The 26,291-nt window shown below is 36.8% G+C and overlaps 1 protein-coding gene across 4 annotated transcripts in view; it reads right to left on the bottom strand.

Annotated features, from left to right (window-relative positions):
* Positions 1-26,291, bottom strand: part of cu (NADP/NADPH phosphatase nocturnin) — a 271,415-nt gene that overhangs the window by 111,442 nt on the left and 133,682 nt on the right. The window lies entirely within an intron of this gene.

Below are 26,291 nucleotides of genomic sequence, written 5' to 3'. Positions count from 1 at the left end.
TTATACTGTAATTTATGGCACTGAACAGTCCTGTAGTTGACATTAACACAGAGGAGACGAGGAAGAAGAAGAAGAAGAAGAAGAAGAAGAAGTAGTAGTTTGGTACAGTTGGATATTCCATAGGAATCTCGTAACGCGTGTATAGTCTGGGATAACAATTAAACAGATGTAAAAGTTCTCACAAAAGAGTAAAACCTAAGAAGAATAAGAACTACGTCGAATACATTGAAGCAAGCAGACAGCGTAACCTGGGTCATTGCATCGTTCGCAGACCTTCAAGCCAATAACATTCACTGCCTGTACTCAGAAGAGCTTGCGAAACACGGACAACTTATATTGGTATTAGTCACGTCAATAAATTTAAATACGAAATCGCGATGTTACTTATCCCAGCGGGATTACTTCAATTCCGTCGCATAGCAACATACTGCAGAAAACAATCATAGATTATTATTGAATTCCGACATTTATCTCAAACTGCTGTCCATTTACTTTATAATGTTTTTACAGTACATAGACTGCGAGAGTTAGTGAGGTAATATTCCGATATAATTTAATAATAACGATATTAGTATGATTAGTACTATTATTATTATTATTATCATAATTATTATTATTATCATTATTATTATTATTCCGCGTCGTAGCGTCGTGGTCTAAGACATCATGTCTAGGACTAAAGTTACGGAATGCGAGTTGGTTGGAATCCTCATGCGGGAATGACATTTTTTCATGAAATTTCGGTCAGTGTATGGCACCGGTACCCACCCAGCATCGTGATGAATTTTGGCAGTTATGCTACGTAGCGAAACCCGGCTTTAAAAACCACATCTTACTACCATACTGGTTGGATGATCGTTCACCTCTGCTAAGGAATGTTGGCGTCAGGTCGGCTGGTCGATTTTGGCCCTTTATGGCCTATAATAATAATAATAATAATAATAATAATAATAATAATAATAATAATAATAATAATAGCCTAATAGTGATAATTTTACAATGCCAAATCTTACGTTGTTATATTCTGTAATACTCGTATGTTAGTATTTTGTTCTTTCACTTTTTGTTAAATTTCACTGCTTGTATACTTTATGACCTGGTAGAGTGTAAGAGAAGACCCTAAGACCTTAACTCTGCCAGTATAAATAAATAATAATAGTAATATTTATAATTATTATTATTATTATTATTATTATTATTATTTACTATTGTTTATTGATCTTTGTGTGCTGGACAACAGCCGTAGGCCAATTATAATTCTGCAAATAAATACATTAGTAATACAGGGTGTTTCCGGGCTAGCGTTACAAACTTTCAGGAATGATGGCGAAGGGCACATGTATCAATTTGAGATAAGGAACCATAGTCCGGAAATGACCGAGCCGAAAGTTACAAGCAAAAATAGTTCTGTGGAAATGAAATAATTGTATTCCTCTGTACACCCTATATTTATCGGTACATCTTATACATACTGTATTCATCTGACGTTGTTTACGTTGTCTACGGACTCTCAAGTGTTGTCGGAAAAATTCACCATTACAATGGGACACACTCACGGGCAGGAGAACGCGAATTCGATTATGCGCACTGTTCAAAACATACAGAGGTGAGCCTGCCTGGTGAGAAATAAAAAATAGGTTGCAACCGCCAAATTACTCTTCAAGGAACGACCACTCATATAAATTGAGGGAAAGAAGACAGAGGACGGACACTGGAAAGTTTTCTTTTCTCAATCGTACTATCAGGGACTGGAATGCTTTACCTGCAGACTTACTAAAGGCTTTACCAACAACCAAAAACGTATTTAAAAATAGGCTTAAGGACTTTACTAATAGACGGTAATTATACACAGTATTTAAAGGGTGTAAATGATATTTTGTTATAGAAGTGTTGTATCAGTGAAGAATTATGTTCTGTCAGTGAAGTGTGTTGTGTAAGTGAAACGTGTTCCTGTCAGTGAAGCTTTATAGTTTATAGTGGCAGTGCAAAGTATTTGAACAGTGAAATGTTTTTGAAGTGTTAGTGAAATCAGGATAGCATCAGTGAAATGTGTCGTAGTTCCAGTGCAGTGAGTGAGTTGACAGCGAAATGAGTGTAATGTGGAAAGGTACTTGTGCAGATATGAACATATACTCGTGGGTTTTAGTTCGAACTTAGATTTAAGATACAAATTAGATTTATTTTAAATGTTATTTTAAGTGATCGTTTTCATGTAAATGACTATTATAGTAGATAAGCATTGGCGGCTTAATAAAAGTGTTACACATTAAATTATAGCAGCTTATCGGTAACAAAACAAAAATGAAATTAAGTGATCGTGCTTCATTTAATTTAGGATATTCAATATTGTTACTATTAATTATTTGTATTATTGGTATTATTATTAACTGTATTTTTAATTAATAAGTTTATTATTGTCATTATTGAGTGTAATTAGTTACCACTGTCACCTGGTATATACCCATTGCAGTGTGAATAAATAAATAAATACATACATACATACATACATACATACATACATACATACATACATACATACATACATACATACATACTTACAGTATTCCATTCAGTGCGCTGTCTGAGGGATGGGGACAGGAAACTACACTAAAGCAATGCAGATAGCGTAATGTGTAACGGACATGGTCGGTCCTGATATGCACGTCTGTAGACAGCAGTGTATGTGTACAAGTTGCAGTCCCCAGTCGATCAGTCCTAGTGAAATGGAGGAGTACACGAGAGCGGAATAAGCAGACCTGATTTTCGAATACGGATGAGCCAATGGGAACAGTAGACAAGCTCACAGATTGTATCGGTACAAGTACCCACGTAGGAGACATCCGGCCCATACCACCTTTTCATGACTGTTCCAAAGGTTAAGGGAAGGAGGGCACGTGGTGCCAAATTACAATTTCATTTTCAAACAACTATTTTTGCTTATAACTTTCGACTCAGTCATTTCCGGACCAGGGTTCCTTATCTCAAATTGATACATGTGCCCTTCCCCATCATCCCTAAAAGTTTGTAACACCAGTCCGGAAACACCCTGTATAATGACAATAGTAATAATAATAATAGTAATAATAGTAAGAGTGGTAATAGTAATAATAATAATAATAACAATAATAATAATAATAATAATAATAATAATTTTATAAAGAAATTTTCTGTGTTACCATAGGTTTCCTAAACCAAAAGATACGGTACTTCCTTCTCCAATTCTCTCGACCTAGCCAGTTTTCATCTGTCTCAATAATAATAATAATAATAATAATAATAATAATAATAATAATAATAATAATAATAATAATTTTATAAAGAAATTTTCTGTGTTACCACAGGTTTCCTCAACCAAAAGATAAGATATCTTCCTTCTCCAATTCTCTCGACCTAGCCAGTCTTCATCTGTCTCAATAATAATAATAATAATAATAATAATAATAATAATAATAATAATAATAATAATAATAATAATTTTATAAAGAAATTTTCTGTGTTACCACAGGTTTCCTCAACCAAAAGATAAGATATCTTCCTTCTCCAATTCTCTCGACCTAGCCAGTCTTCATCTGTCTCAATAATAATAATAATAATAATAATAATAATAATAATAATAATAATAACTTTATAAAGAAATTTTCTGTGTTACCACAGGTTTCCTCAACCAAAAGATACGGTATCTTCCTTCTCCAATTCTCTCAACCTAGCCAGTCTTCATCTGTCTCAATAATAATAATAATAATAATAATAATAATAATAATAATAATAATAATAATAATAATAATAATAATAATAATAATAATAATAATAATTTTATAAAGAAATTTTGTGTGTTACCACAGGTTTCCTCAACCAAAAGATAAGATATCTTCCTTCTCCAATTCTCTCGACCTAGCCAGTCTTCATCTGTCTCAATAATAATAATAATAATAATAATAATAATAATAATAATAATAATAATAATAATAATAATAACAATAAAAATAACATAATTCACGTGACTTAACTTCATTATTTACTCCTTTTTACAAATATTCTACAGAAATAATTACTCATTATTTGCCCACAGGCCAGCAAGCAATCACCGAGTACCACACATGACTTCAAGCTGACAAGTCATTATCTGGTTTGTATGACAACATTATTCTCCACAAATGTTATACATTATTAACACCGTCGTTTACAATGAATTACGCTTATTTGAAAATAACGACTTTACGGCTCCTACGTGACTGAATTTGCATGTACGGTGATCAGAAAACGAGTACGGTAATTTGCAATTCGCGTTAGTGCTGTCAATGTCAAAGTCATACCAATAACAAAAGTTATTCGCTTCCGGCAACCCACGTTTTCTACCGTCAATGACTGTATTTTTTATTTAGGCGCTTCCAATTTTCAGCGGCTGCCTCTAATAGTCATTCTTCTCAGGGCGCAGAACACTCAACCAGTTATGGCGGATAGATGGCTGGCCTGTCGCAGATCAGAAGATGGCAACGAAATAACGTTATGACTAATAATAATGTTTTATTTTCGCTGGCAGAGTTAAGGCCATAAGGCCTTCTCTTCCACTCAACCAGCCTTAATCAATACAATACATAAATTTAAATTACAAATATTTTCACTACACTTAAAAGGTTCTCCAGCAATAATCTTCACTACACATTTATTTAAATTTAGATAAATCTATAAGGTAAAGTAGTAACTTAATTTATGAGCTAATTTAATTCAATGAATTATAATTAATTTAATATTTGAGATAGCTAGTAAAATGATGAAAATTAATTTAATATAAGCTTACTAGGACTATGTTACAGGGAGAATATATATATATATATATATATATATATATATATATATTTCTATTTCTATAATGAGAATATTAAGGGTTGTGCGAATGGGAAGGAAGAGTATAGTGACGTAATTGGCTCTGTCCCAGCATTCGCCTGTAGAGACGTAGGAAACGACGAAAGATCGAAGTCAGAAAAACCTGTGATCGAACCCCAGACCTCTCCAATGCAAGGCAGACGTATTAATCATTACCAAGCTGCGGACTTTTAGGCACTAAAACAGTTGAAATAGGCAGGCAAAATAGGCATTCAAAATTCTAAAATAGGCATTTAAAAATGCAATAACAAATTTCTAATTCTCAATGGCTAACACGACCATAGCGTTGCATTATAGACTACTTTCCATAGCAATGTCATTATGGCAGTGAATAATTAAATATTCGTCCAAATGTTGTAATGAGAACTGATGTCTATTGTCTGTAAGAACGTTCTTAAATTGGGAGAAACTCCCTTCCACTTCACATGAAGGGATCCAATCTCAGCTGGGGACCAAACCAATGGGAACGCAATAATGTCAATGTATTTTCCAATCAGTGCTTCTGATGACTTTTGCTTCGGCATATCTCCACGGTATACTTCACGTATTACAGCAGCAAACTCAACTCCATACTCAATTCACAAAACTCACAAAACGGATACACAGTTTAAAAGAGCTACCCTAGTCAACTACCACAATGATTCATGCGGATTTCGAAATACATTTTTCCTTATTGGTCGATTTTAAATTATTCGTTTTCTCCGCGCTCTGGTGGCAGTAAAACGTAACACACAGAATTATCGATAGTTCTATATCACTTCCCTGTGCTGGATAAAAAGAAACAAATTATAGATTCAAAAAATAACCGACTGAATGGTCAGTGAATTCAAGTATAATATATAATACGGATATTTAGGCAACTTTTAGGCATTTATAAGCAAATAGGCATTTACTAGTCGAATAGGTAATTATAGAGGCACTATAGAATTCGCATATATAATACTCACAATGTCTTAAAATGGATATGTAACCTAAAATCTTCCGTCTTCAGGTTAAAGATTAAAATAGTCATATAGGCATAAATCCGCAGCTTAATCATTACACTACCGTGCTTAGTATTGTTAGCATTTTAAGTCTTAAAACCTCTAGGCCGTGCATAACATAAAAATTTAAAATATTACCAAGAAACGTAAAGTAGTTTTTTTCCTCCAATGTCACAAAGTTGTCATTTGACATTTCTGGTCTCTCTTGGCAATGGCTTATTTGTAACCCACTTCTGAGGTTGGGGCGTCTGGAAGGCGGAGTTACGCTGCCCCGATGATGATATTAAGATAGGATGATTATTAAGTGCCAGGAGAGATCTTAAACCTAACCCTAACCTAATTTCCAGACCATGAACGAACACAGGAACATTCCCCTTTAAGGAAAAATTCCTATGCTCTACCCGGGAATCGAACCAGGGACCTAATGAACTGTAGTCAGAAGCTCTGACCACTAGCCCATGAGGCTGGTCACAAACGTAAAATAACATAATAAGAATAGCATTGTCAGTTTATTTATTTATTTTGTTTTATTGCAGGGAATGTGTAAACATTACGTAAGATCCTCTCATAGAAGTCAGTGAATTGAGGACAGTCTCCAACATGTTATAACAGAGGGTATGAACTGTTTTAGAGCATTGCAAGCATACGGAATTCCTTACCGTATCCTTAAACGCCCCCTAAAAAATAATGATGACAAAAAATGTACTGGATTGAATTCATTGTGTGGAAAAAGTGATTTCACGAGATTTGCACACGGCAATAAAATACATACTAATGGCTTGTGCAGCAAATGCTGCAAACTAAGTTCATTAGACGTTCAAATAAACATTTTTCAGATTTATTTTCAATGAAGAATACCAGACATTCGGAAAGTTATTTGCTTCCATAACAATGAAAAATACTCTCTCTCTCTCGAGCCAATACTGAAGAGAACCACGCATGTAAATATCTACACCACACCGCCATTAAATATATGAAAAAGACTCAACCCCACTTGATTAATAATTATAAAAATATTTGATTTTTAATAATATTATTATCTTACGTAAGTTTGATAGCTTTCAGTAACATATACTATATATACTATATATCCGCCACTCAGTAAAATATAGAAATCAAAATCTAATTTAAGTTATTCTCTACATCTACTTACATAACCCCAAAACGTTTCACTTTCATATCATCAAGTTTTGTAGTTTTTAATATCCAATACAGCTGTACCCAGAAAATTACACACCACAGAATCGAACCCGTAGGCTAAATTATTTTTAGCAAGTTAAGTTTTTAATAACCAATTTAATTTGAGCTCTAAATATGTCAGCATTCTTGCAGATCATGGCCTTCGTGTAATATTGTTTACTGTAGTATGTGTTTTGTTTTATTCTGAAATGCAAGACGGCCGACTTGATGCTCGCTTCGCTTCTCCTTTACAAAAAAGCGAAAGGAATATCAAGTCGGCCGTGAATGCTATTAGCTAGTTCTCAAAACTGACGACAGATGGATTTTGGAAAATAGGAAAATTATGTTTAAAAACTGACATTTCACTGAAAACTACTATTTTTCAGAAAAGCTTTGAGTTCCAAGCTTCAAAATGAGGGATCGTTTAATTATTAAAATCCGTCCAGCCGTTTTCCCGTAATTTCCATTACCAGTTCAAAGTGAGTGTGTGTGTGTGTGTGTGTGTGTGTGTGTGTGTGTGTGTGTGTGTGTGTGTGTGTGTGTGTGTGTGTGTGTGTGTGTGTGTGTGTGTGTGTGTGTGTGTGTGTGTGTGTGTGTGTGTGTGTGTGTGTGTGTGTGTGTGTGTGTGTGTGTGTGTGTGTGTGTGTGTGTGTGTGTGTGTGTGTGTGTGTGTGTGTGTGTGTGTGTGTGTGTGTGTGTGTGTGTGTGTGTGTGTGTGTGTGTGTGTGTGTGTGTGTGTGTGTGTGTGTGTGTGTGTGTGTGTGTGTGTGTGTGTGTGTGTGTGTGTGTGTGTGTGTGTGTGTGTGTGTGTGTGTGTGTGTGTGTGTGTGTGTGTGTGTGTGTGTGTGTGTGTGTGTGTGTGTGTGTGTGTGTGTGTGTGTGTGTGTGTGTGTGTGTGTGTGTGTGTGTGTGTGTGTGTGTGTGTGTGTGTGTGTGTGTGTGTGTGTGTGTGTGTGTGTGTGTGTGTGTGTGTGTGTGTGTGTGTGTGTGTGTGTGTGTGTGTGTGTGTGTGTGTGTGTGTGTGTGTGTGTGTGTGTGTGTGTGTGTGTGTGTGTGTGTGTGTGTGTGTGTGTGTGTGTGTGTGTGTGTGTGTGTGTGTGTGTGTGTGTGTGTGTGTGTGTGTGTGTGTGTGTGTGTGTGTGTGTGTGTGTGTGTGTGTGTGTGTGTGTGTGTGTGTGTGTGTGTGTGTGTGTGTGTGTGTGTGTGTGTGTGTGTGTGTGTGTGTGTGTGTGTGTGTGTGTGTGTGTGTGTGTGTGTGTGTGTGTGTGTGTGTGTGTGTGTGTGTGTGTGTGTGTGTGTGTGTGTGTGTGTGTGTGTGTGTGTGTGTGTGTGTGTGTGTGTGTGTGTGTGTGTGTGTGTGTGTGTGTGTGTGTGTGTGTGTGTGTGTGTGTGTGTGTGTGTGTGTGTGTGTGTGTGTGTGTGTGTGTGTGTGTGTGTGTGTGTGTGTGTGTGTGTGTGTGTGTGTGTGTGTGTGTGTGTGTGTGTGTGTGTGTGTGTGTGTGTGTGTGTGTGTGTGTGTGTGTGTGTGTGTGTGTGTGTGTGTGTGTGTGTGTGTGTGTGTGTGTGTGTGTGTGTGTGTGTGTGTGTGTGTGTGTGTGTGTGTGTGTGTGTGTGTGTGTGTGTGTGTGTGTGTGTGTGTGTGTGTGTGTGTGTGTGTGTGTGTGTGTGTGTGTGTGTGTGTGTGTGTGTGTGTGTGTGTGTGTGTGTGTGTGTGTGTGTGTGTGTGTGTGTGTGTGTGTGTGTGTGTGTGTGTGTGTGTGTGTGTGTGTGTGTGTGTGTGTGTGTGTGTGTGTGTGTGTGTGTGTGTGTGTGTGTGTGTGTGTGTGTGTGTGTGTGTGTGTGTGTGTGTGTGTGTGTGTGTGTGTGTGTGTGTGTGTGTGTGTGTGTGTGTGTGTGTGTGTGTGTGTGTGTGTGTGTGTGTGTGTGTGTGTGTGTGTGTGTGTGTGTGTGTGTGTGTGTGTGTGTGTGTGTGTGTGTGTGTGTGTGTGTGTGTGTGTGTGTGTGTGTGTGTGTGTGTGTGTGTGTGTGTGTGTGTGTGTGTGTGTGTGTGTGTGTGTGTGTGTGTGTGTGTGTGTGTGTGTGTGTGTGTGTGTGTGTGTGTGTGTGTGTGTGTGTGTGTGTGTGTGTGTGTGTGTGTGTGTGTGTGTGTGTGTGTGTGTGTGTGTGTGTGTGTGTGTGTGTGTGTGTGTGTGTGTGTGTGTGTGTGTGTGTGTGTGTGTGTGTGTGTGTGTGTGTGTGTGTGTGTGTGTGTGTGTGTGTGTGTGTGTGTGTGTGTGTGCGCGCGCGTGCGCGTGTGTGTGTGCAATGATTGTGTTCCTAAGTACAGTAGTGATAAACGAGTGAGAAAGTGTCCATGAGCTTTATATTAAGTCAATTTTGTTATATACGTGTATCAAACCAAGTTCAGATAAAATACATATATCAGTCAATGTGTCAATTGCATTGCCATCTTACCCGACTATCGGGGAAAGATGGCTACAGTGCAGGCAAGAAGAAAACCTGTATCTATAAACAAGGTAATTAATGTTTTCTGTTTTGTACCAAAAATATAGTTTCAAAATACCTTCCAGACTTTGATATTTCAGTATGAAATTCAAAACTAAGTGAACAGTATCTTAAATTTTCAATCAAAGAAAAAGTCAGGCATCTTCCCCCAATCCACTCTAAAAGTGAGTTAAAAGTCGCTTTCCCCAAACACTTCCTTACATTTAATTACATTCAATTTACATCTGGCTAAACATTCCTTTACAGATTTTGTTCAAAATGGAGGCCCCGTTTCTCCATACATAATTCAGAACGTTTAGACACTGATTTATAGATTCAAAACATAACTCACGATTTTAATCGATTTTCACGAATGACTGTTCGATCATCTGTCGCAACTGATGCAGATCCTACGGTTTCTGAGCAAAAAAATCATTTTTCTGGATACCCCTCAGCGAAAAATCGCATTTCGTCAGGTTGCATGATGATCTGGGTGGCCATTCTGTTGTACCACGATGGCCAATCTATTCATGGAATTACTGGTTCAAGAAGTCCCTCACTCCTACACCAAAATGAGGTGGTGATCCATCCTGTTGCCATATCAACTGCATATCGGCAAGACGAGGGCTGTTTTCAAGACATTACAATGAAAAAACAGTTGACGCATGAACATGGTTGCCAACCTGCCACATATTCATTTGTTCAAGTTATCACATCTGTGTGTGTGTGTGTGTGTGTGTGTGTGTGTGTGTGTGTGTGTGTGTGTGTATATATATATATATATATAGCCTACTTTTCTTTCTTTCAGTCGATAACTCGATATGCCCTAATTTTCTGGGGAAATGGAACCAAAATTGGAAGCGTCTTGATTTTACAAAAGAAAGCCATTAGAATTTTATGTAAATCAAACTATCTGGAACATTGTCGGCCACTTTTCAGACAATCACGGATTTTAACAATCATAAATTTGTATATATATGATCTAGTACTTTACACTCGACAAAATATCGACAATTACTCATTAGTGGCCAATATACATGATCATGAAATTAGAAATAGTGAACAAATTAATATTCCATATTGTAGATTACACAAGAGCAACACAAACTTTTTAATTATGAGGATGAAATTATATAATAATCTCCCAAGTCAATATTACAAATTACCAATCAATAGCTTCAAAACTAGGTTTTACAATTGGTTATTAAATAATCCTTTTTAGTCTGTTGCTGAGTTTTTCAACACAAATTTGTATGAAATTGTATTTTAATAAATAAGTTTAATTGCAATTTAGTTAGTTTTCTTCAATTTAAAAGTTTCAAATTATTTCACGTTTTCATTGTATTATTTAAATTTTACTCTTTCTTTTATTAGTGTTTTTTAAAATGTATTTATATGTTTTTTCAATGTATTCTGACGAAGCCTAAAACTGAATGTCTAATGGCAAAATAAACTGAATTGAATTGAATATATATACTCTGTTTCTAAAGTGACTTTATAACTCTGCAAGCACACAGAAATATATTGTGAAGACTAATACAAATGATTCAGGTGTCATATGTTAGCAAGTTACATCAAGTTTCAGCTCAAATAGACAGCAGGGCTCGATATGACTGATCTTGGTCATACGGCAGACATCCCACCTGAAGTCAATTTCTTGCCACACTCGCTGAAACATTTTCGGCGTCACTTTGATTTCTAATCTGAGAAAGATTAGCTGGCAAGAGTGGATGATACACTTTATCTTTAATGAAACCTCACAAGAAAAAAATCGAGAGGTGTTAAATCTGGAGAACGATGTGGCCATGCAATCGGCCCACCTCGGCCAATTCAACGACCTGGAAAACGGGCATTCTATCTGTGGGATAAGGAAATTTTCCAATATATCGAGATAAACGAGACCGTTTATGGTTTGTTCTTGAAAAAAGAAAGGACCATAGACTTTAACTTTGCTTACATCACAAAAGACATTCACTTTCGGACTGTCGCAAACAAGTTCCAAAGTTACGTGAGGATTTTCATTGCCCCAAATTCTGCAATTCTGGGTGTTTACTTCGATTCTTCAAACTAAAACACAAACACATACTTAGTACGCTCCGCCCCCATGAAAGTAGTGATTTTGAAATTCACCTCCCTGGCACTCGCGGTGGCAGAATTCGATATTACAGCACTACGTCACGAAAATTTGGTCTATTTACGTATAAATTAATGTATCAACGAACTTCGTAAGTCTACTGCATAAAGCGCAACACACTCTTAAAGTTGTAAAGGCCTCTTAGAAAGACGATGTATGTCATATACTTATTATTATTATTATTATTATTATTATTATTATTATTATTATTATTATTATTATTATTATTATTCAATTCAATTCAATTTATTTGGCCATTAGACATACAGTTTTAGGCTTCGTCAGAATCTATTGAAAAACATATAAATACATTTTAAAAAACACTAATAAAAGAAACAGTAAAATTTAAATAATACAATGAAAACATGAAATAATTTGAAACTTTTAAATTAAAGAAAACTAACTAAATTGCAATTAAACTTATTTATTAAAATACAATTTCATACAAATTTGTGTTGAAAAACTCAGCAGCAGAATAAAAAGGATTATTTAATAACCAATTGTAAAATCTAGTATTGAAGCTATTGATTGGTAATTTATAATATTGACTTGGGAGCTTATTACATAATTTCATCCTCATAATTAAAAAGTTTGTGTTGCTCTTGTGTAATCTACAATATGGAATATCAATTTGTTCACTATTTCTAATTTCATGATCATGTATATTGGCCACTAATGAGTAATAGTCGATATTTTGTCGAGTGTAAAGTACTAGATCATATATATACAAATTCATGATTGTTAAAATCCGTGATTGTCTGAAAAGTGGCCGAAAATGTTCCAGATAGTTTGATTTACATAAAATTCTAATGGCTTTCTTTTGTAAAATCAAGACGCTTCCAATTTTGGTTCCATTTCCCCAGAAAATTAGGGCATATCGGATTATCGACTGAAAGGAAGAAAAGTAGGCACATCTTAAATAATTTTGAGAAACGCAAGTCGTTAATTTCTTTAAGAAATATAAAACTGTTGATAGCTTTGTGCATATGTATTATTATTATTATTATTATTATTATTATTATTATTATTATTATTATTACATTCACAAGCCGCGAAGACTTTTTTTAGCTGCAAAACTACTTTATCTGAAAAATATTTTACCATTCATATGTGGTTAGTTCGTCCACCTACATTATCGATTCACACTACAGCTAGTCTCTCCAAGTATAGAGATACATGGCACCACTAAGTCTCACATATGGCCCGTATCCCACAGATCGCATCCCATTTATGATCATGCGGTGAACAGTGGAACACCAGTTCTACTGTAAGTTACTAGATGCATGCATTGTTTACTTTATAAGGTTGAGCAACTCTGTCATTCGGTAAGGGGAGGATCACGGGATCAAGGTGAGTGTTGACAAGGTTCGTACGGAGCTATTTGGAACAAAGAAGGGTGGACTGGCAGCAGAAAAGAGAAAGTTACATAATCGACCCAATGGAGCATATTTTCCATCGGGCACTGTTACATCGAGATCTCTCATATGGGTGAGGTACGGGACATGCTTCGCTGGAAACGAGAAGTGAATACGTAATTTTTTCCGCAAAAGCAGGGGTGGGAAAAGTCAGTATGCTGCTTATTCGGCACATTACTGTGAGGACCTAGATCGTATGTCACAACTGTTTTGTATTTGTGATACGTTACTTCAACTCTCTAAATTATGAAGTAAACAATGGTGGATTATTTAGAAGAGATGTGGTCTGGACTTCTATACCTGATCAAGTATTAAGGACGCTATCGTTTGGACAGTGGTTTTCAACCTTCTTACGTCCGGGACTCACCTTGAGGGCTATTCAACTTCACCGGGCACACAAATTAAATTAATAGGTCTACACCACGCCTGCAGAACTGTAGCTCCTCAGAGCAACTGTTTAATCCCCTTTCTTACCCCACCCACCTTTTCTATCAGTGTGGTCATGACGTTCTAGTTACGCTCGGCTGCATCAACATTCATTCTCGCGGCGGCAGGTATACAATACGCTATCAAGAATTACAAATAAACAGATAATAAAATCCTTAGGAACATACCTTTAGAAAGTAAGAGAAAAATGAATGAGGGAAATAAATAAATTAAAAGATATGTAAAATAAATTTTAAAATGTGTGCTTATAATGTAAGAAGGCCTACCTCTTTATATATCGTCCTATTACTAGTAAAGCCGATTAAATCCACGTTTTTTGTAAAATAAGTTAAGTCCAGTCCCTAACTTGTCTTTCCGTGCTCTGTATTCTACTAAAATGAAATAAGTCCGAAATGTTGCTTGCAGGCAACAAACCAATTAATTTATTTGAAGAATTTATTATGATATTTCGTGCATTAATAAAGTTTTAATTCCTGTTTTTACAAAACTTGTATTACTGGTTTTACTAATAATAGGACGATAAATAAATTGTACGTTGATAAGTGAGTGATAGCTATATGACCGGATGTCAATGCTGTCATTCAACATTGTAACGCACTCCAGCCAAATAAATAAATTAATTAATCAAATAAACAAATAAATACATAAATAAATAAGTACAGACGCAATACGCGTACTGCAGTTTAAAGAGACCTGGAACATGACAAAATCTAAACCCGTGAAGAAATACTACTTCCAAAGGAAATGGGAATATGATTATTTTGTTGTTGAAGACGAGAGAATTGCTTGTTTACTGTGTCCCATCCAATTTATTTCTACTCGTCATTTCAATATTAAACCACATTTTAACAAAGCCCATATTAAGAATTATGGAATGCACAAACTTTCAGGTAAGTTAATTATATTGATTATGTATTTATATACTGTTAAATTAAGGACGTCATTCGTTGTGTTCATTTTGAATTGAAATTAATAGTGACTTTCAAGTTTCATTACTTAAATTCTATAAATTTATGTTTCCGTAGGTGATGATAGGAAAGTTTTCGAAAATCTAAAGCAGGTTAGGTGCAAAGAAATCTCAAAGAAACTACCGACAGGAAATCTAGCATAATAGTAAAACTTGAAACGAGATAACGAATTATAAAAACAATGAATTTATTACAATCCTTTTTGAAAATTACATGCCGCCACTGATGGACCTTTGACGACCAGAGAATGTAAACAACTCTACGCGGAAGTCGATCATCCCCAATAGAAGTGGAGTGAGGCTGACGTCATATTTCCCCTACTTACGAGATCTGCAGGCCTGGTCTACACTTTAAAACATAAATATTATTCAAAAACCTCGGACCCAATAACAGGCATCTATCTATTAGTCCACCTTGAATAGAGACGCACGGGCTAAGAACTGCACGTAGGCCGCTTGGGTGGGCCCATTTTACTACACGGAATGGGATGGAGTATGGGCCCTTACAATCTACATAATCCCTTTAGGCATTAGTGTCGAGCATTTCGCAATGTTCGGTTCATTTTGTCGATGGCGAAGTTCGATATTTGCTGACGTTCGCTTTACAGGAGGAGGCCTATCAAGTTTGTTTGCCAATATTATGGAAATATCTGCTGCCCTCTTCCATCCCTTCATGCTTTAGACCAGCGTTTCTCAAACTTTTTTGAAGTGGGGACTACTTTTTTAAGTCAGAACAGTTCCGCGGTCCACCTTACTCTTGTTCCCTTCGAAAGCAAATTTATCATTTTTGTAGCATATTTTAATACCAATATACTTATACTTTAAAATGAAATTAATTAATTATAATACTTTTATAATTATATTTGTTGTAGCCAATCACAAGTAACTTATAACAAATTCTGTGCATTGTTGATTCATCGCTTGCCTATTAGCAGTTAGTTGTTTGAAATCCTTCTTATGTGGTACACGCAGCAGTTGTCCATGTCTCTGTTGTGCCCGTTATAAATAATAGAAAACTGGCTTTGATCCGGATCTTTGAAAAGAAAGGAACATGATGATATGCTTCATTTAGGCTGTGCTAATAGTTCAGAAGCTGTGTGTGAATAAAACTTGGATTTACTTGGTGTGGCAATAAGAGTGAACCAAAACCTCGGTGCGTTGTTTTTTACGAAGAGCTTCCAAACGAGTATATGAAACCCGCGAAATTGAAACGATACTTAGAGACGAAACACGCAAGTGTAAAAAGTAAACCTGTCGGATTTTGAAACAGGCGGAATCTAAAATTTTTTATATCGTCATCTGGAAAAACAAATAAAAGAATTAATGCAGAAACATGTCCGATTTTCAACAAGTAAAGATACAATTTGGCAAGTTATATTATTGGTGTACGATGTACAGTACGTGCCCATTTCAATGTCCAGACTGGATGTCGGCAAAACTATTAAGAAAGTCATCAATACATGAAAAGGTTCGGTACTTTGTTCCTCTGTTATCAATTCGGGTGGTCCCTGGCTGGGTTACAGGCTCGGCAGAGAAAAGATGGCGAGAAACGCCACGTTCATAGTGCTTTAAATCCTTCTTTTGTTTTGAGAGTAGAGTGGGAAGTGGGTAGACGGTTATGGTAAGAAATTTCATAAAATTTTAGTACTGAGAGAAAAAGTGAAAGGCGATTGCCATGTGTCATTTCCAAAGTCTGAGATTTTCAGTGATATGCAACTCGTTTGAATTTCATTTTTTCTTCTGTCTTTCTCGAAGGACCACAAGGACAGAACTCGAGGACCACAGGTGGTCCGCGGACCATAGTTTGAGAAACGCTGCTTTAAACTAGCGTCGTGCATTACAGGGCTACAGGCGCTATGTTCTGTTAAAGTTTGTCGAGCGTGGCGAAGTTCGATATTCGCCGATGTTCACTCTGTCGTGTTTGTTCCACCTTGTTATGAAAAATTCCGCTGTCCTCCATCCCATCCCACGCAGAACACATCATGAACTCTAATCACAACTACAGCAACATAGACACTGACATGAAAATGCTACACATCCAGCCAAAAAACCAGAAACTTGACACTCTAGAACAATATGAAATTTACAAACATACAAAAACACACGCACAACACATCCTGAACACTTAACTGAATTGCAAAACACACACCCTTTTCGACACAATCATGAACACACCCCATCACAACAGGAAACCAGAAGATGGCGCTGGACCTTACTAGGCTTCGGACAATGACGGAAACTAATCAGCCATCAGCCAGGTAATTTTTATAATATTATAATACAGTAAAGTAGTTATTTTTAATCAGTGATATTTCTTTAACGTCCCTCTAAAACAAAAGACTCTGTTCAGGATTGACGATTGTAGTTGTAATTATATATTTAACATAATCTCTTAAACAGAAAAGATGAGATGAAGCACTAGCGTAGCTCGGTCGACTGAGGCGCTTGGCTGCCGATCCGAAATTGCGCTCGGGCGTGGGTTCGATTACCACTTCGGTTGATTACCTGATTGGGTTTTGTCCGAGGTTTCCCCAACCGTAGAGCTAATGTCAGGTATTCTATGAAAAATCCTCGTCCTCATCTCGCTATCACCAAATCCATCCACGCTAAATAACCTTGTAGTTGATACAGCGTCATTAAATAACAAGATAAAAAAGATGCGTTGGTTGTACTTATTGTTTTATTTTACAAATTTTCAAATGGCACAACTTATTCAGACGTTGAGATGATTATGACTGGAATTTGTTTCTTTAACGTCTATGAATAGATATTGCTGATCCACTTTATGGATGATAATAAATCAATGCTGTGTAAAACGGAGTATCTAAAAAAATTTATTTATTTATTTATTTAATGCAGTGCTGTAGAGTTTATCTTTAGCCGCGATAATGGCAACATGCAATAGTGTGAGATAAGTATACAAATACACAAATAAACAGTGAGAAGAGTACAAAAGTATCTAAAAAAATTGACACATATTTACAATAGAAAATCTAATTGAATGTATCTCAATTTGAGCCCTGCTGTCTAGTGTAGAAAACCTAAGCCCTGCAGCCATTCGACAAACAGCGCTCCAGGAATAATCTTCAGTTTGTGAAAAAGAGATATTTTTAAATTGTCATCTGTTATGCTAGTATTTAATGCATACACCGAAGAAAAACATGGGAGATATTATTCAGAATATACGTATTTGGGTCGGCATCGGTAGCATAGTCGGTTTAGCGCTGGCCTTCTGTACTCGAGGTTGCCGGTTCGATCCCGGCCCAGGTCGATGGCATTTAAGTGTGCTTAAATGGGACAGGTTCATGTCAGTATATATAACCTCTGCAGTTGCGAGCGTCATTAAATAAACCATAATTTTTTGTATGTTTTTGGGAACCACATCCCAGGTTTTCTGGATTCGAAGCTAGAACATTGTCCCGGCAATATTATTATTTTATTTAGCTGCAAGGTTCAGCAGAAATATCTCGGGGTCCATGAGCTGATGGAATAGCATTGAAAATCATGCAAATGAAATGAAATACCTCCTAGTCACCTTGCCGTGTTTTTGAACTCTGGTCTCGGAAGACAAGTTTTTTTTTTCCCATACGGGGAATCCTAATCTCGCTGTGAATCCAAAATGGTTCTTGCTGGCATGGATAAAGAAGCTGTCTTCCTACATGCCGTGCCAAGTCCTGAACCTGGATGTTTGCCAGTCAGGGTCGTTGTAAGGTCGTTTGTGTTTTGGCATGCACCGAGCGTTGGTCATGCAGTCAGGTACATCAGAGTGTAACCAAGACAACCGATTCTGCATAACCAAGCAACGAGTGTCAATACTTCGCGATTGGAGACTTAATAGCTCATTCTAACTGTTGTTCTTAGTTACAGACGTGATTACTTTCAATATTGTCCTTCATCAAGTTCTCACGCTCCTTTATTCATCTCCACACTTGAAATGTACAGCCGTAATCATTACTGCACATACAGGGCCAGTCAGGAGGAAAGGTACATGATTTGAGATGTGATAATCAGACATCGGATTCTAGGGCAAATGCCTATTTTGTTTCTTTAGGAGAAAAGTAAAAATAATTATAAATATTTGTGTTTCATGGAAATTGAAAGGTATTCAAAGAGTTTTATAGTGCCCTAAAATGCCCTAAAACGGTTATTAGAGCCTAATTTGTTAATATTCGCCTAAAAATGCCTAACTCACTGTAAAGTTTCGCATTTTACTCTTACTTTTTATAACTTATACATGCATTCACTGCGAAATTTAAGGCATTTAAAAAGTGGAAAGTTTGCTTCACACCGGCCATGAAACCATTGATAAAGGAAACAAAATGTTTTGAATCTCACGACACTCGCAATAGATTTCACCGAATTTAACATGTTTGGAGGCATAAATGCCGACAAAGAACCAACCTTAGTTTTGAAGCAGGCAACAATCACAACATGTGCTGCTACCGATTCAGAGATATACTATACTATAAAAATGACTGTTTTCGGTCTCAAACCGATTAGCTGTACTGCCCTTCAGAGTGTCATAAAATCACAATTTTTGGAGAAAGAGTGTTTTTGAAATATTTATGAAAAGTCGTAAAACTGCGAATTAGTAGGGTAAACCGTTACAAAATATTTAAAAGAATGGTCCTCCTAGTGTTAACACTACCAGGAAATGCAACAATAAGTGGAACTTTGTTTTTTTGCGCCTGCTTTCAAAATGATTCTCAGTGACAAAAGGCAAAGGTTAACTGTGGAGAATTTAGAAAAAATTCTGGTGGTGTACTGTGCAGATAATTATAATAAAGTCTGAGAATGGAACTGAATTTCAATAACTTAAAATGAGTAATCTTGATATCAATAATCATTATTTCATTAGTTTCAATGTATTAAATTTGTGCAGCTCTGTTTATAAATATAATATAGTATTCTTTTTTAATGTTTAAACATACTTTTTTGTGCGTATTTTAGTGTATAACTAAAAATTTCAGTGAAAGAAATAAGTATGATACCTTGATGTGCCTAAAATGCCTATTTTCATTAAAATAGAGCCTAATTTTACAAATTTTGAACTTATTTTAGGCGCCTAAAACTGCAATTTTTAGTGCCTAAAAATCTGATGTCTAGTGATAATATTAGTGATTCTGAACAAAAAAGTTTATCGATAGATAGATGGATTTATTGATTAATATTATACATACAGATTTTATATTATCATAATTTTCTCTAAAATCCAATGCACGGGTCTTTTGAACGTACGTGCTTTGTAGCCAAAACAAGTCCTACTTTGTAGGTTCCCCCCACCAGTGGCGGCTCCTGCGTATTTCTTAAGAGGAGGAAAGAAGGTAACAGGACGAAATGACATCTTCTTGAATGAAACTTGCTACAAACATGCATACATGTAAGACCAGGTAGTGTTGGGTTTGGCCTTCCCTTCTGTATAGCAATAATCTTTTCTTGTAAACTGAGTTTCCTAAATTTTCCAAAATATATAAAGTTTTCATTTCCATTCATTGTTGAATAATTGCACATATTAACAATTACAAGGAAATTCACCTCGCAGCATTTTTCGAGCACACTACAGCATCACACGTGTTGGAAGAGACTAGCTACTAACACGTAATCGGAACCATGGAAATGGGAATGGGAAATAATCTGAGGAAAGCGAGAACACTGCACCCACCCACGTGGTCTGTGTTGCCACATGTACATTTTACAAGTTCAGTATCACATGCTTTTGAAGAATATCAGTTCTTGTAAAGTCATACCACCATTATTGTTCAAAGTTGCCGGTGGCCAATTTTTTATGTTAGAAATAATGTAGTTTGGGGTACCTACTTTCAATTTCAAATATATTTGTACAAAACTGACAACTTGGCTGTTGCCCTGTCTAATACACAATGAAGTGAATTTCAGGGGCCAAAAAGATCTGCGATACTAAAGTAGAACTACTTCTTCTTTGTTTTATATAAACCCGACTTTAACTATCAAATATCCTTCAAAGTGTCAAACCATGAATAGTAGCCTATAATGAATAATATGTTTGATTCATAATTAAAAAAAATTATATGGTGTCTTTCATAGCGTTGCGTTAAAACTGTTTTTATTGTGCCTCCTCCTAGATAATGTTAGTCTGGTTGAATGCAGCATCGTTAGATGGCAGCGGTAGCGAGCTTGCTGCACGACCAGTCTGTTTCTATTTCCCGCCCATGCGCTGATTCAGAGGAGGATCTCCTCCCTCTCCGTTCATTTACTCGCTTTAAAACTCTGCTTCTTTCTCTGGCCGCTAGTGCGCTGTTGTCTATGTGTGTTAACTGCAGTAAAGGAGGAATGGATTGACTTTCCTCCACACAAACAATCTCGCATCTTTCTCACAGTTTTCTAGTAGCACATGAGCGCGCATCGTTTAAAACTCGATCAACCGAGGTTTTCTTATAGCTGTGAACTTAAATATTATCGAATCTTCCTCGAATTTCAAGACACATATTTTATTTGGTATTTACTTTCAAAAGAAGAAAAATGTGAGGAGGATGTTCCTCCCTTCCCTCCCCCGAGGAACCTATGATTATATCCACTACTCTCTAAAAGAACACACATATTAAAATGGAAATGGCACAATAAAACACATTATATAATATATCCTAACCCAAAAGACATAAAAGTGTACAGTTGGGTGGATACTATTATCCCTTCCTCAGTTCGCGTCACAAACTTCAACAGCTGCAGTTCTAATCTTTCTCGCCTCAAGAGTAACAATCCAGTCTTTTGTTCCCATTCTCTATTTCCCATGAGGTCAAGACATGCAAGCGAACTCCTATTCTGACTTAGCATCCGAGGGTGGTAGATATTTTCTCCGTACATGTTCCAATTCGACACACAGTAATAAAATATGCTTATAGGGATCCTTTTCTTTGCAAAGCGGACAAAGGCGCTCTCCTTCTTCGTTGACAATTTTATTACCCTTCCACGCCCCCAATCTTAGCCACGCTAAACCTGCTCTGCTGTCTTTGTTACAAGAGTTTATGTAGTCACACCTCCCCCAGTTAAGCATGAGATCTGATTGTAAATGTAGTGAGGACTTTTCCGAACATTGGACCTCAATCTCTTGCCTCTCGATATCAATTAAACGCATCTTCACATTACGCCACACATTCCTCCTGTTATTCTCTCCTTTCCCCCACACCCATCCCATTCCTATATGATGCAGCCCTCTTTGCAGTTTATAAACCCACCCCTTTTCCCAACCCTCTCTTTGTTGAACATTTTAGCAAATCGACCGTAGAAGCGACTGATCCCCAAATATAATTTCAACCAGTATTTTATCACCCTAACTTTCATATGAATTACTTCGTTTTGAAGCCCAAACTCCTTTAGCACCCCGCAGTTAGCTGTGCTTTTGCCAATTCCAAGTATTCGTTTCAGGAAGTCCGTTTGTACCTTATTTAGTTTTCCCGCATTTTTCCCAACCCCAAATTTCCGCCCCATACATACGAACATGTCCTGTTCTTAACGGTTTCGGAGAAAACATGAAAACAATGATGAACTGGAAAAGTGCAGGTGATAGTACATTAAAACATTGTTACCTTATGTTCTGTTTAATTGTGTACTTTTCTTTACAGAACATGTTCAAAAAGTCCATTGTCAACTTCAATGCATTTGCAGCTTGTAGACAGGGCTGCTGTGTTGCTGATCTGAGCTGATTCGGATATTCCTTTACTTGAGCAAAAGCATGTAAAATGCGAGCGAGAAGTTCTTTCCTTGTTTCCACTTGGCCCTTGTAAATTTCGCTCTTAAACCAACCTCACACACCAACCCAATGGAGTAAGGTCGGGTGACCTCGGTGGCCAAGAAATGACTCCACCGCGACCGATCCAACGCCCAGAATACGTTTCACTGATCCTACTACAATCTAATGTCATTTTAGTTGCACCTGCATGCGAAAAACGAAAAATTCGAGTGAAATTCACAGGGAAATATTGGAGATGAATGGCGCTTGAAACATCTCCATGTGGTGCAGATTCTTCGAAGGAGTCCGCCGACGAAGCACGTTCCGGTCGACCAGTGACCGTTGCAACACCACCCAATGTCAGATGCATCATTAAGGCGGCAATCACCCACCCTACAGTTCAGCTCTCGCACCATCTGACTTTCACCTCTTCGGACCAATGAAGAAATTCTTAGGAGGACAATGCTTCGGTTCGCATGAAGAAGTGAAATCAGTCATGCGCAGGTGGCTATACGCCCAAAAAACGGAGTTTTATGAACGAGGTGTACTGCATATGTCACGATGGAAGAAACGTGTCGAGAGACTTGGTTCCAATGTAGAAGAATAGATAAAACCTGTAGCTGTCTTGTGCATTATTTCATTTTGTTTACCTATGAAAAACGTTGCCACAAAAATTATGCATTACTTTTCCATCCACCCTCATATGTCGTAACGGCTGAAGAGAAACCACGGAAAAACCAACAGGCACAATGGGTTACGAGCCTACGACCTCCAGGTTGACACAGGAGATCAGACTGACATTGTACAGCAACCATACTTGGGGACGAATTCGAACCCTTGACTCTCCCATCCATACTTACTCACTGGCTTTTAAGGAACCCGGAGGTTCATTGCTGCCCTCACATAAGCCCGCCATTGGTCCCTATCCTGAGCAAGATCAATCCAGTCTCTATCATCATATCCCACCTCCCTTAAATCCATTTTAATATTATCTTCCCATCTACGTCTCGGTCTCCCCAAAGGTCTTTTTCCCTCCGGCCTCCCAACTAACACTCTATATGCATTTCTGGATTCGCCCATACGTGCTACATGCCCTGCCCATCTCAAATGTTTCGATTTAATGTTCCTAATTATGTCAGGTGAAGAATACAATGCGTGCAGTTCTGTGTTGTGTAACTTTCTCCATTCTCCTGTAACTTCATCCCTCTTAGCCCCAAATATTTTCCTAAGTACCTTATTCTCAAACACCCTTCACCTATGTTCCTCTCTCAAAGTGAGAGTCCAAGTTTCACAACCACAAAGAACAACCGGTAATATAACTGTTTTATAAATTCTAACTTTTAGATTTTTTGAGAACAGACCCCTCCCATCCTTGCAATGTCAAATCTGAACCTTGGCCACTGCTTATATCTACAACAGTCTGACAATTGCGTGCGATTATGAAATTCTTGCAGTACTTTTAGAATCAAATTTCTCAATAATATTCGACGAACTTTCGACAGTCTTTCAAAATTGCAAACATTACATCCATTAGAAATCGGTAGACACTAAAAATAATTATGATGTAACGCTATCACATTGCTTATTGAACTGTTGGACTCCGGAATTATTTTCTGACGTCATAATGTCAGGATGTGCCACATCCTGCAACAGATTTGGCAATTGTCTCCGTTGTTTCTGCACGTCGTTGACTGTTGACGTCATTTTACTCACAATACAACGATGTCGTGTGGAATGCAGAAGGCTTTAATTTACCTTTCCAGGCGTCTCCCACTATGTTAAGGCATGTGAGATGCAGGATGCAGTCTTCCGCTTTACGTTTCGGTTTCACTACTCATTTCCTCGTGGTGTGTCTACGTTACAATACTGGGGAAAGCGTAACAAATAGTGATCGTCAGAAGTCGTACTCGTAGCTAAATATGGTGACAGGTATAATTTTGATTATTGTTCATACTATTATAATCATCGCTAGTCTCTTGTTATGCAGCGGTGAAGGCATAGGTTTAACGAAATTGCGATATCAAGCTTTGTGTGCGAATCCCGCCTAGGCTGTCTGTTACTAACGTGATGTTTGTGTTTCGTGATGAGAGAAGCAACATTTTTCCGGAAGTTTTCCTATCTGGCCAAATTGTTGCTATCTTTCGCCCTTAGGATGGACACTGGAAAGTTTTCTTTTCTCAATCGTACTATCAGGGACACGAATGCTTTACCTGCAGACTTACTAAAGGCTTTACCAACACCAAAAATGTATTTAAAAAATAGGCTTAAGGACTTTACTAATAGACGGTAGTATATTATACACACTATTTAAAGGGTGTAATTAATATTTTGTTATTTGAAGTGTCGTATCAGTGAAGAAGTGTGTTGTGTCAGTGAAGTGTGTTGCGTAAGTGAAGTGTGTTTGTGTCAGTGAAGTTTTATAGTTCATAGTGGCAGTGCAAAGTATTTTAACAGTGAAATGTTTTTGAACTTTCAGTCTTTAAACTGTAATTCTCAATTAGATTTCAGTTTAACAGTTGAAAAATTTCATACAACATTAAAAAGAATTGTATTTTCTTAGATATTTAAATTATGAAGAGGTTTATTATGTTTTTACTCTAGTTTTGAAATAATTTTGCATCATTATATTGGCATTTGGCACTATATTAACTGCAATATTATATTCTAGCATCTATTACCGTTATGTATCTTCTTTCTTTCGTTTGTGTTGTTTTTTTTTTTTCTTACCATGTATTTTGTGTATGTATCTGTGTAAGCCACCTGCAATTGGAAGCCGCTTCTGTTGGTGGTGGATTTAAATAAATAAATAAAAAAAAATCAGGATAGAATCAGTGAATTGTGTCGTAGTTCCAGTGCAGTGAGTGAGTTGACAGCGAAATAAGTGTAGTGCTGAAAGGTACTTGTACATGTATTTTTTTTTTTAATTTTTGGTAGGTTATTTTAAGATGCTTTATCAATATCTCAGGTTATTTAGCGTCTGAATGAGATGAAGGTGACAATGCCGGTGAAATGAGTCTGGGGTCCAGAACCGACAGTTACCCAGCATTTGCTCATATTGGGTTGAGGGAAAACCCCGGAAAAACCTCAACCAGGTAGCTTGCCCCGACCGGGAATCGAACCCGGGCCATCTAGTTTCGCGGTCAGACGCGCTGGCCGTTACTCCACAGGTGTGGACCAATCGTACTATCAGGGACTGGAATGTTTACCTGCAGACTTACTACAGGCTTTACCAATAACCAAACATATATTTAAAAATAGGTTTAAGGACTTTACTAATAGACGGTAGTATATTATACACACTATTTAAAGGGTGTAATTGATATTTTGCTATTTATATGTTATATCAGTGAAGAAGTATATTGTATCAGTGAAGTGTGTTGTGTAAGTGAAGTGTGTATCAGTGAAGCTTTATAGTTCATAGTGGCAATGCAAAGTATTTGAACAGTGAAATGTTTTTGAAGTGTTAGTGAAATCAGGATAGAATCAGTGAAATGTGTCGTAGTTCCAGTGCAGTGAGTGAGTTGACAGCGAAATGAGTGTAATGTTGAAAGGTACTTGTGCATGTATGAACATATCATACTCGTGGGTTTTAGTTCGAAGTTAGGGTTAAGATACAAATTAGATTTGCTTTAAATGTTTTTTTAAGTGATCGTGCTTCATTTAATTTAGGATGCTATTATTAATTATTAGTATTTATTATTATTATTATTATTATTATTATTATTAATTGTATTTTTTATTAGTTGTGTTTAATATTAATTGTCATTGAGTGTAATTAGTTACCACTGCCACCGGGTATATATACCCATTTGCAGTGTGAATAAACACATATATACACATACATACATACATACATACATACATGCATACATACATACATACATACATACATACATACATACATACAGCCTCAAGAACTGACATCTATTGCTCATTCAGTATTCTCACTAGTCATCAGCTTATCAAATGTAAGTCGTAAATCGTCTAATCTTTGACGACTGTGTCAATACTAGAGTTGCGACCTTGTAGAATACTGGTCCGGTAGTTCTGGTAGAATATGAAATCGTAGTGGGATTGGTAGCATTGACCAGAA

The sequence above is a fragment of the Periplaneta americana genome, chromosome 14 (assembly GCF_040183065.1).
Source record: "Periplaneta americana isolate PAMFEO1 chromosome 14, P.americana_PAMFEO1_priV1, whole genome shotgun sequence".
In the NCBI taxonomy this organism is placed as follows: domain Eukaryota; kingdom Metazoa; phylum Arthropoda; class Insecta; order Blattodea; family Blattidae; genus Periplaneta; species Periplaneta americana.
The sequence above is the reverse complement of the archived record's forward strand: the minus strand, read 5'-3'. Positions and strand labels throughout refer to the sequence as shown.